This window comes from Rhea pennata, chromosome 8 (assembly GCF_028389875.1).
Source record: "Rhea pennata isolate bPtePen1 chromosome 8, bPtePen1.pri, whole genome shotgun sequence".
NCBI lineage: Eukaryota > Metazoa > Chordata > Aves > Rheiformes > Rheidae > Rhea > Rhea pennata.
Window position 1 is genome coordinate 17464854 of NC_084670.1, and position 9246 is coordinate 17474099.

At 41.9% G+C, this 9246-nt stretch overlaps 1 long non-coding RNA gene across 1 annotated transcript; it reads right to left on the bottom strand.

Moving 5' to 3' along the window:
- Window positions 1-3134: 3134 nt before the first annotated feature.
- On the bottom strand, window positions 3135-8848 carry LOC134143302 (uncharacterized). The gene is made up of 3 exons (XR_009959078.1): window positions 7001-8848; window positions 5066-5304; window positions 3135-3469 (listed from the first exon to the last, which is right to left on the bottom strand). It is a non-coding gene; the product is annotated as an uncharacterized LOC134143302 (long non-coding RNA).
- Between the last annotated feature and the right edge of the window lie 398 nt (window positions 8849-9246).

Genomic DNA, 9246 nt, shown 5'->3' on the forward strand with positions numbered 1-9246 from the left:
TAACACACCTATACAGTGTCAAACCTGCTGTGGAGAGGACATCTGGAAAGCACAGAGTCCAATATTATTATTTTTGATAAGTCAAATATAGCTGGGAAAAGCAGAGATTTGAAGACAGGTAAGAAATGGAGAGGAGTCTGTGGTGAAAATCTGAGGCCCACGCAGTAGCATGGCACTGGTCAAGGTAAGAGACTCTGCTAGACACCGGGGAGCAGTGATACCTGCTACTTCATATGGCCCTTGGGCATATTCAGGATTCTTAAGCTGAGATGGAAAAAGGGATAAGCCTGGATCCTCAAATAACTAACAAAAGCACAAAAGAGCAAAGAAACTTGTAGTGAGTAAAGAAAAAGAAAGGATACAAGCTATTTGAGGGAAAAAAGGACTAGATCACTTCAGGAATCCCAGTGCTTAACTGCCTTCGATTAAAATCCTCACAAAGATCCCTCTGATGACCTGGGGCAATGTAAGTGCATAGGTGACAGGTTGGTAATCAACTCTCTAGCAGCACCAAAACAAGATGTACCGTCTTGATAATTCCACCGTATGCTTATGACTGGCTTTTGAGACCAATAAAAGCATCGGGCCAAAGCAACTAGAAAACAGTTTGGGTTAATTTCAGTGGTGTGAAAAATAAGTGCACACTTATTTTTGTCAGTCAGAAGGAGAGCAGTGCACTTACAATTCAGGTTTCTACAGATTCCTCTCTTCAGTCTAACATGTGAGGAGAAGACACATCCATGCTCTGCAACTCCTTTGATTTCTCCATTCCTTAGTGTTGGCAGCGACTGCATGAAAGAATTTCAGGAGAGCAGCAACATTTCTGGAAGGGTTGTTGCTATCATGTACAACTGATAGAGAGATGTCTTTGAAACTCACCTGCAAAGGTCCACAGAGGGCTGCTGAAAAGTTTGCATTAGCCTCTTGCTTTTATAATACTTCTGTGTGGTATAGAGAATGAGATGGAGATGGTAACTTTGGCTTCCCCCATGTTGACGGCTCGCTCTCCTTTCATTTCGGAATTGCTAAGTGCACACCAAAGTTTTTCCACTTCTCTTGTTTCAAAGGGAAACTCCATGCACCCGCAAGTACCAATAACTACTTCCTCTGGTCTCCACGAGGTGTTCTTTGCTCAAACACCTTCCGTGTACTTTTCAGAAAATGAGGCAGATAATATGGGAAGAGGAATAGCTGCACTGATTCTTGGGACTAACAGAAAAGGTACCCAGTTAAAGGACTTAGCGGGAGGCCTCAGATTTGCTTGCAGAGTCCCTGTGTGTCTTTTCTTGCGATCAAAGCGACTGTGAGAAATTGCAGTTTTCAATTCATTTTTTGCATATGGAAGAGAGGATAGCTTTGTGCAATGGCTGTTTAAAAATACTTCAAAAGAACTTGAATCAGTCCATGGCTGTGCTATATACAAATTAAAATAATTGATTTTTGGCAGCCTTTTAGGAGATCTATAAATTAAAGGGATCACGTTTCTGATACATTTTGGGGGCCTTTATTTTATGTTGACTTTCAGAGTGCCCTCCCTCCTAGAGCTGGAAGTCAGCCACCAAAAGAGTGCTTCTCACTTTCTTTTGCTCTGCTCTCCTGTCACAGGAGTCACCAGGTCTCCTTCAGGAGTGCCCATGGTCACTGTGGGTCCTGGCCCCACGCCAGCTCTGCACCCTTCCCTTTCATTTCTGCTTTGGGAACTTTACACGGAGAAATAAAAGCTGTTCAGAACCCAACCAGAACAACCCGGCTGGAGAGTTAGTTCCCCTCCCTCTTTCTCCATCAGTAGAAACTGATACCCGCACCCAGCTTGTGTTGCACCTGGGCTGTCCCCATTCTGTGCACTGATGGCAATAAGTTCAGCTCTGCCTGTGATGACCTAAAAATAGCTCTCAATTAACATTGCATTTCAAGAATTGGAAAATTTCCCAGAAGTCCATTCTTTTTTCCTTTTCTGTTTCATTACATTTTACAGTAATAATACACAAGCCTGTAGAAAACATGACGGGTAATGAAAAAATGTAATTAATATAAGCAGTGTAAAGCATTTTTTTTTCCCTCTGTTGTCCTTGCAGAAAATTACTGCTTTAAACTGAGCAGGATGTGAAAATGCATAAAGCAAACAGTAATATGCTGTGGTTTGTAAATATCTTATGCAAAATAGTTAAGTCAACTGCTGTTTATTTTTCTTACTTTGTGTCACAAGCTCTTACTTTCTTTTGTTCATTACTTCTTTCATTTGTTCTTTTTTTTTCCAGCTTGCTTTCTTTTATCTAAAGGAAGCCACTGAATTAACCATATTTTTCCTACTACAGCTAACTCAATCAAATGTATAGGACAGGCTACTCTGTCTCTTCTTACCACCTCCTCCTGTTTGTTGGCTCTGAAATGCAACACGCACCGCAAAAGTGTGATGAGTTAGGACCTCAACATACTAAGGATCTGGTCTCATTGTTTAGGGATTAAAAAAAGAAAAGCATCCTTTTAGCCCATAAACAAACAAGCAATTACCCCAAATCCTGCAACAGCATTGTTACAAACTAGCATTTCTGACCGTTGCTGCAGGATCCTGTAGTATTTTCATAAGGCTGCCTAATCAGAGTTTTGGAATGGGCTGTGAGCAATACGCAGTCAAAATTAACGAAGATGGCACGGTATATGCCAGCTCTCCTTGGGATATTTCTCTCTGGCTATCTGTAGAACTTGTAATATCCAGTGATATCTGAAGGTCACCGCAGAGTTTCTGCGCTGCAATACAAAACAGCATTCCAAACACATCTTCTGTGGCCAGACAAGAAACTGCTTATGGTTTATTTTCCCTCCCCCCGCTCCCTGCAGCTGACATCCAGCATTAGTTATTGTTTATTTTTGTCTTGTTCCTGGTTCTAAAGGTTTCCCTTATGGCCCTGCTTTATGTGAACTTTCAGATATCACTCGGGGCCTCTCTGCCTCATCCCCTCTGATGCAGGCGGCTCCCCTGTGAAGGTAGGTTTCCCCAGCCGAAGCTCTGCGCCTCTCTCCTGTGGCATTCTGTGCAGCCATTTGGAGTCCCAGATGTAGGAAATGAAATAATCCACGCTCATACAGTCATGAAAGTGCCCATCTGGCACACAGGAACATCACGCATTGGAAGCACACAAGCGTGAGCTCACTTTTGTTATGGCATTTCATAAACAGAGATGCAGCGAGCCAGCAAGTAAGGTCCTTTGGATAATAACAATCGCTTCCACCACACGTTGTGTTTAAAACATAGCAGAAGAAAAAATCAAGACAAACTGGAAAGATTTGTTCTGAGGCTTCTGAGGAGAAATTTCTACTTATAAATGTTTTTTCCCAGTGGCCTGCTGTACTTACATCTCTCTGGCTCTCTCGCGCTCTCGCTCGCTATGTAGATGTAAGACAATGGTGACACTTGAAATGTAGCCAGTTAACTCTTGGTTAGCTCTGAAAGCTCTTCTTCCTCACTGCTCTGTTGAAAAGAAAGGAAATATTAGATCATACTTACAAAAGTGAGTTCTATAAAAACAAATTACATGTTACTGCTTTCTTATCACTACATAAAACTCACAGAAACAGTCTAATAAATGACCTCACCACTCAATTTTGAAGTATATAAATTAAAGACAGCAACAGATAAGTCAAGAGAGATTAATGTACAGTGAGTGTGCCTGTATATGTGTGTATGCATGCCTGTATGTGGATATACCCATATGCTGTTGATATTCAACCTCTGGAATTACAATTAGAGGAAAAGGCAGATGTATAAATTCATCTTGCTGGGCAGTGTATATATGTTGCAGTAGTGTCTGATTAATTCAGGACTTGAACACTATTTACTCCAAGACACAAGGTTTCTACAGGGATATGTTGTCTAATAAAAGGGTGGAATACAAGGAAACAATGAACAGCCCAAAATGATGGACTAAGTTCAATACCAGTAAGTAAAAAGCAAGGTTATTTATATTATTTTAGCTTTGTAAAGTAATTGAAAAAAGACACCCTAGGCATTTTGTTGGATGTTGTTGCATGCTGTAAAAAAAGCTTGGGATATATTAAACTTCTGGAAAAAACACCATTAGCCCTCATAACAGTGCTAGATCTTCAGTGGGATTGCTCCTTAAAGGGGTGAGATTTTTAGGGTCAGGAAAGAGCAGAGAAGGGTGTCATATCTCCTGAAGCATATCTGGAAAAACATGTTCCTTCCAAGAGGGGGCCTGAGTATGCCAGGGGCAATGGCCACTCTATGGTTTACAATCATTATAATTTATGGATAATAGTAAAAGAAAATAGTCTCTGCATTTTACATGAGGCATTTTTGTATTGTACTTGGCAAACAATATCTGGTCCAGTGTATTTTAAATACTAAATGCTAAGTTGGGAAAACAATGAGATGTTTGTAAATATGACAGACCATTACAATATACTGCTTCTCATTTGAAAAGTCATTTGTGCAAGAAATGATTATTGACCCATGATATGTAAATGATTGAAATGCAGAAATTAATATTTGGGTCAACTCATGTATTTTTCAACCATGAAATGAAAAGCTCAGTATTCACATTCCAGTTCATACATGAAAGCTTTACAGCACTATTACTTGGCTATTGTATTAATTTATTATTGTCTTAGTTAATGATATACAGAGTTATATTTCTACTTTCAGACTGATCAAACCATTGCTATGCCATACTGACGTTTCAGCCCAGGAATATCCCTTATTCTGGACTCTTCTTGTCCTAGTGACAATAAGCCAAATTCACAGTCGAGGTAAGCAGCACTGCTTGCCATATAGCAGTGTTTGGCTCTAGCACATCCTGAATGTCATACGTGCAGGACTACTGCACTGCACCTCTTCGAACTGTTCCCACTGGGCTTCCTTCTCATCTCATTCACATCAGCTTTACACCACTGTGATGCTACTTATTTACTAGAGTTACTCCATGAGTATAAATAAGTGCAGCATGAGAACCATCAGCTGCATTTATTACTGTAAGATAGTTTTCTTTCTGCACCGGCGGAAGTACACGTCAGCACACAACAGCCCCTCCAGCTCAAGCTGACTTACGTTACAGAGAATATGGTGCTCACAAGACATGCGAGGTCTTCAGCCCAGAGACTCAGGTTCTCTCCTCCTCCCTAGGAGTGGCCCCAAGACCCGGAGCGGCAGCACTTCAGCCTCTGCGCGTGCTGCCCTGCTCAGTGCCCGTGGCAGTGGGACGCTGGCCCTGCGAGCCTGCGAGGAGCCCTGGCTCCGGCAGCCGCTCGTGCACAGACGCTCTGATGGGCTTGGCAGCGAGGGGCAACCTGTGAAAGCAAGAGCTGTGGCATGGACTCTTGGGCTCTTGGGCTACTCTCCATTACAGTTTATTTCCACTGGCTATCAAGCTTAGCTGGATTGACTCTGATTTAAGCACAAAAAGCCAAATAATTCATTAATATTATACAAACTGTGTGCTCCGCCTTCATGGATTTTTAAACAAAAGTACACACTGTGTCATTCTTCGTGCCATGAGTCCACTCGATGTGGACTCCTTAATGAGATGTACAATTTAAATAGAAATAAGTGCATGAGTGAAGCACGTGTACAGTGATATTGGTGATAGAGAAAATGAATGGTGAATGGGCAGAATAATACAGATAATACTAAAAAGCAAAGCTCAGAGTTGTATCAGAATTAACCCATGAAACACAGCACGTTTCATGAAATGGCTGTTGTATGTTCTAACAACTACAGTGACCCAAACGAATTAGATGGAGGTAGCATTGCACGAGGACTGCCGCCGGGTTCATCTCGGCTCGGCACTGTGCATATTGCTGACTTCTCCGGCGGCCTGGTCGGGTGTCTCAAGCCAACAAGGTGACGATTATGGTGGCCCCAGCCAAGGGCGGCCTCGGTTTACCTTCACTAGTATGAATAAGCTAAAAATTTACCTCTAAGCCTGAGAGCAAAACTAACTGCAGAATGTAAGGCGCTCTGAACATGTCAGGGAACTTGATGGGAATACCTTGGAATAAACACAAACAGTTTAGATAAAGCCCCCATTTTAATTGTATCAATTCTGCCAATTAATGATAATGGAAGAGCGGTCCAATTAGCTAAATAGCTAATAGTTTTATCAAGCAGAGGCTGGCAATTTAAAGCAAACAAATTCTTTCTAATTTTATCCGCTTGCACACCAAGATGTTTAAAGGATAATGGGGGATCCAATAAAGGATATTGCTCAAATAGAGCTACATTTAAATCGCCTAATGGCTTTAAGAGTTTTACCCCAATTAACAAAGAAGAAACATGAACATTCAGTGATTTCCAGCACAATATCTAAAACCATCATTAAAAAAAGAATAACGTATTCCCCAACTAAAGACAGAACGGAAAACATCACTGACATTTCCCTTAAAAATACTGATTTCTCCTAAAACAAAGGCTCCACTGTATCAGCAAAAGTGTCAGAGAAAAAGGACTCTCCTGTCTAAGTCCTAGTATATAAATCATCTTCAAACTATGGTCATTAGTTTTAAAATAACTGTGGATTTGAATAAAGGAGATTGACCTATCTAACATATTTAAGACCAAATCCGACTGTTACCTAAATCTGAAATAAGTTAAGGCTATTGAAGAGAACCAAAAGCCTTTTCAAAAATCAATACCCAGAACAAATTCCTCATGATCATGATTTTCAGGGTAAAAAATCCATTAAAATGATGTCTTCGATTGCTATTAATGAAGCGATCTGGAACAAATCCAGAATGATCCATATGGATAATCAAATCTCTCATTTTCTCACATTTTAGGGGTCCCAGATTTGGGGTCTGATTTATGAGACAGTGATGGATAAAAGGCACGTTTCCTTCCGGCCCTGGGCTGCCCAGTCTGGACAAGTCTGTGCCAGTGGATGGCACAGTCTTGAAAGGGATCTAGAGGAGAAATACCCTCACATGCTCAGTGAAAGAAGAGCTCAAATAAATCAGCTTCCAGTATTCCCCACAGATGTCCAAATACCTCTGCTTCTCTGCCGATGTTGTGGAGGCTGTTGCAGGCTGCAGTGACGGCCGAGCTGCTGCTGTAGAGGTGGAGGAGGGTGCTTCTGATGGGAAATCTCAACAGATTTAAGTCAACAGTCGGGACCACGTGAGTGAAGCAGGTTTCATGGGGGAGTTGTTGCTGCGGGGTGTGCACAGGTCCATCTCCTACGGCTTTTGCTTTGCTTCTGTGACTGCTGATCAGACATAGCTGCTCCAGAGCCTGCTGGGTGGAAGTGGTGTGTTCCTAGGAGACCCACGGTGGTCTTTTCTGTAACAGTCCCCTCTTTTGAGGCTATGCTTTCCAGACAGGAGAGTCCAGCACCTCACCCCTTAGCAGCCAACTTTAGGGCCTGTTGCTACAACCAATCTTTCCATCTGCTAGCTGCCAGTCCCTTCCTGGCATGCTCTGCACGCTTGGCCTCCCTTTCTTCCAACTCCTCTTGCCCCTGTGTCCCCTGTTGCTGACCCAGCAGCTCCCTTATCCGGTGCCTCAGCTTCTCTTTGGGGCAACTTGCAAAGGTGACACCCCTATTCTGGTTGCCTGGGAGTGGCTGAAAATGCACTGCACATCCCAGCAGCAGATTTCGAAAATTTCAGGAAAAAAAAAAAAAAAGAACATTTGTGCTAGAAAAGATGACATAGTTCTCTTTCATGACTTTGCTTTTTTGTTGCCTTTAGGGCATCTCTCTAGGGTAGGCATCCACCTCCTTCATCTTCCCTTAAAATCTGAGTTGCCTACGGTCTGGGAAATGTCACATCCTACATAATGCTCCTGGGCCCATGTCACAGGGCCAGGATTTGGCCTTCAGTCTCTGAGCAACAGTGATTCAGTCAGAATTCAATAAAGTGCTTGTGTTATATGAACCGTGTAGGAATCGATTTTTATTTGAAACCAAATTTTAGGTTTCAAGTAAGAACAAAAAAAATTAGATATCAGGTCAATACGCTTTGTATGGGTATCACATTAGGCCAGAAATATACTGAAATATACTGACTATATTACCACTGTAAATTAACTTTGAGTTAGGCTTAATTTCACAGTTGTAGCATCCTCTTCTCCCTCTAACCTACTGACTGCGTACTGGGAAGTTGAAAGCTCAGGTGCTTTTTTTTTTAATATTTTCAAAAACAGCAGATGCACAATGTGTTTAGAGGGCTGATGTATATGTAAGGAATAGTTAGCAACAGAGCCATCTGTCTTTCTGTCAGCTGAAACTGTATATAATAACTTTCATCCGAACTTCACAATCAACTAACAGTCTCCTGTTGCTCCCATCCCTACAGTTCATCTCTGCATTTAAACTCCATGAAAACCTATACAACTAAAACCTACAGCTTCTGCTATGAGTGCTGTTTCTACCATGTTAGCTGTATAAGGCTGTAGCAAACTCACAGGATCCAATTTCTGAAGATGTTTCTTTGTAAAAGGGTGTCCTTGAGTGACCACGGGCCATATCAATTGCTTCTCTTCCACATGACTCCTTGCAATTGGGATAGAGATCATTTTCTTTCCACACTTTGTTCAATCTTGTGTGCTCGGTCTTAGGTTTTTGTTTACAACATTTTTACTAAGATCCACCTATTCCTGTACTTTGTGTCAGGTAATCACCAGTAGTGGACGTTTAGAAATGAAAGGTCAGAGGTTGCTGTTTCAGTTGTGCCATGTACTCTCCCAGTTCCCAGCAACTTGAAGCTCAGGTAATCTCTATTTTAAGCTTGTTTGGACCAGCTGCTATCTGGGGAGGTTACAGAAACCTTCAAGCTAGTCTGGAGGCCAATTGTTGGCAACTCTTGAGAACACATGGAGACTGCCTTTATCATTGCAGAGTCCCTCTTTCTCTCTCTATATATATATATATTTACTACTTTTAGAGGTCTGAAATGATATGTGTAACTCATCTAGACAGGTCGCATTCATTCCTCATTGCCCACAGTGCTGAATAGCTTTCCTCAAATCCTTTAATGGGCTTGAATCCAAATGGTGAAAGCAGATCAGTTACCAAGAACTGTCTGGAAGGAAAAGAAGAGAACTGTTAGGTAAATTGGGAATATTCACAGTAGTTCCACCAGCAACAGCAGCATTCTCTCCTGGTGATTGGAGAGAATGAACATTCACTGCTGAAACTTGGCCTCGGAGATGGGTATTTGTTAGAGCAAATGTGCTAAGCTGTGGCATCTGTAGGACAGCATGGGATGGTGGAGAAGGCTCCAGAACTGACCCAA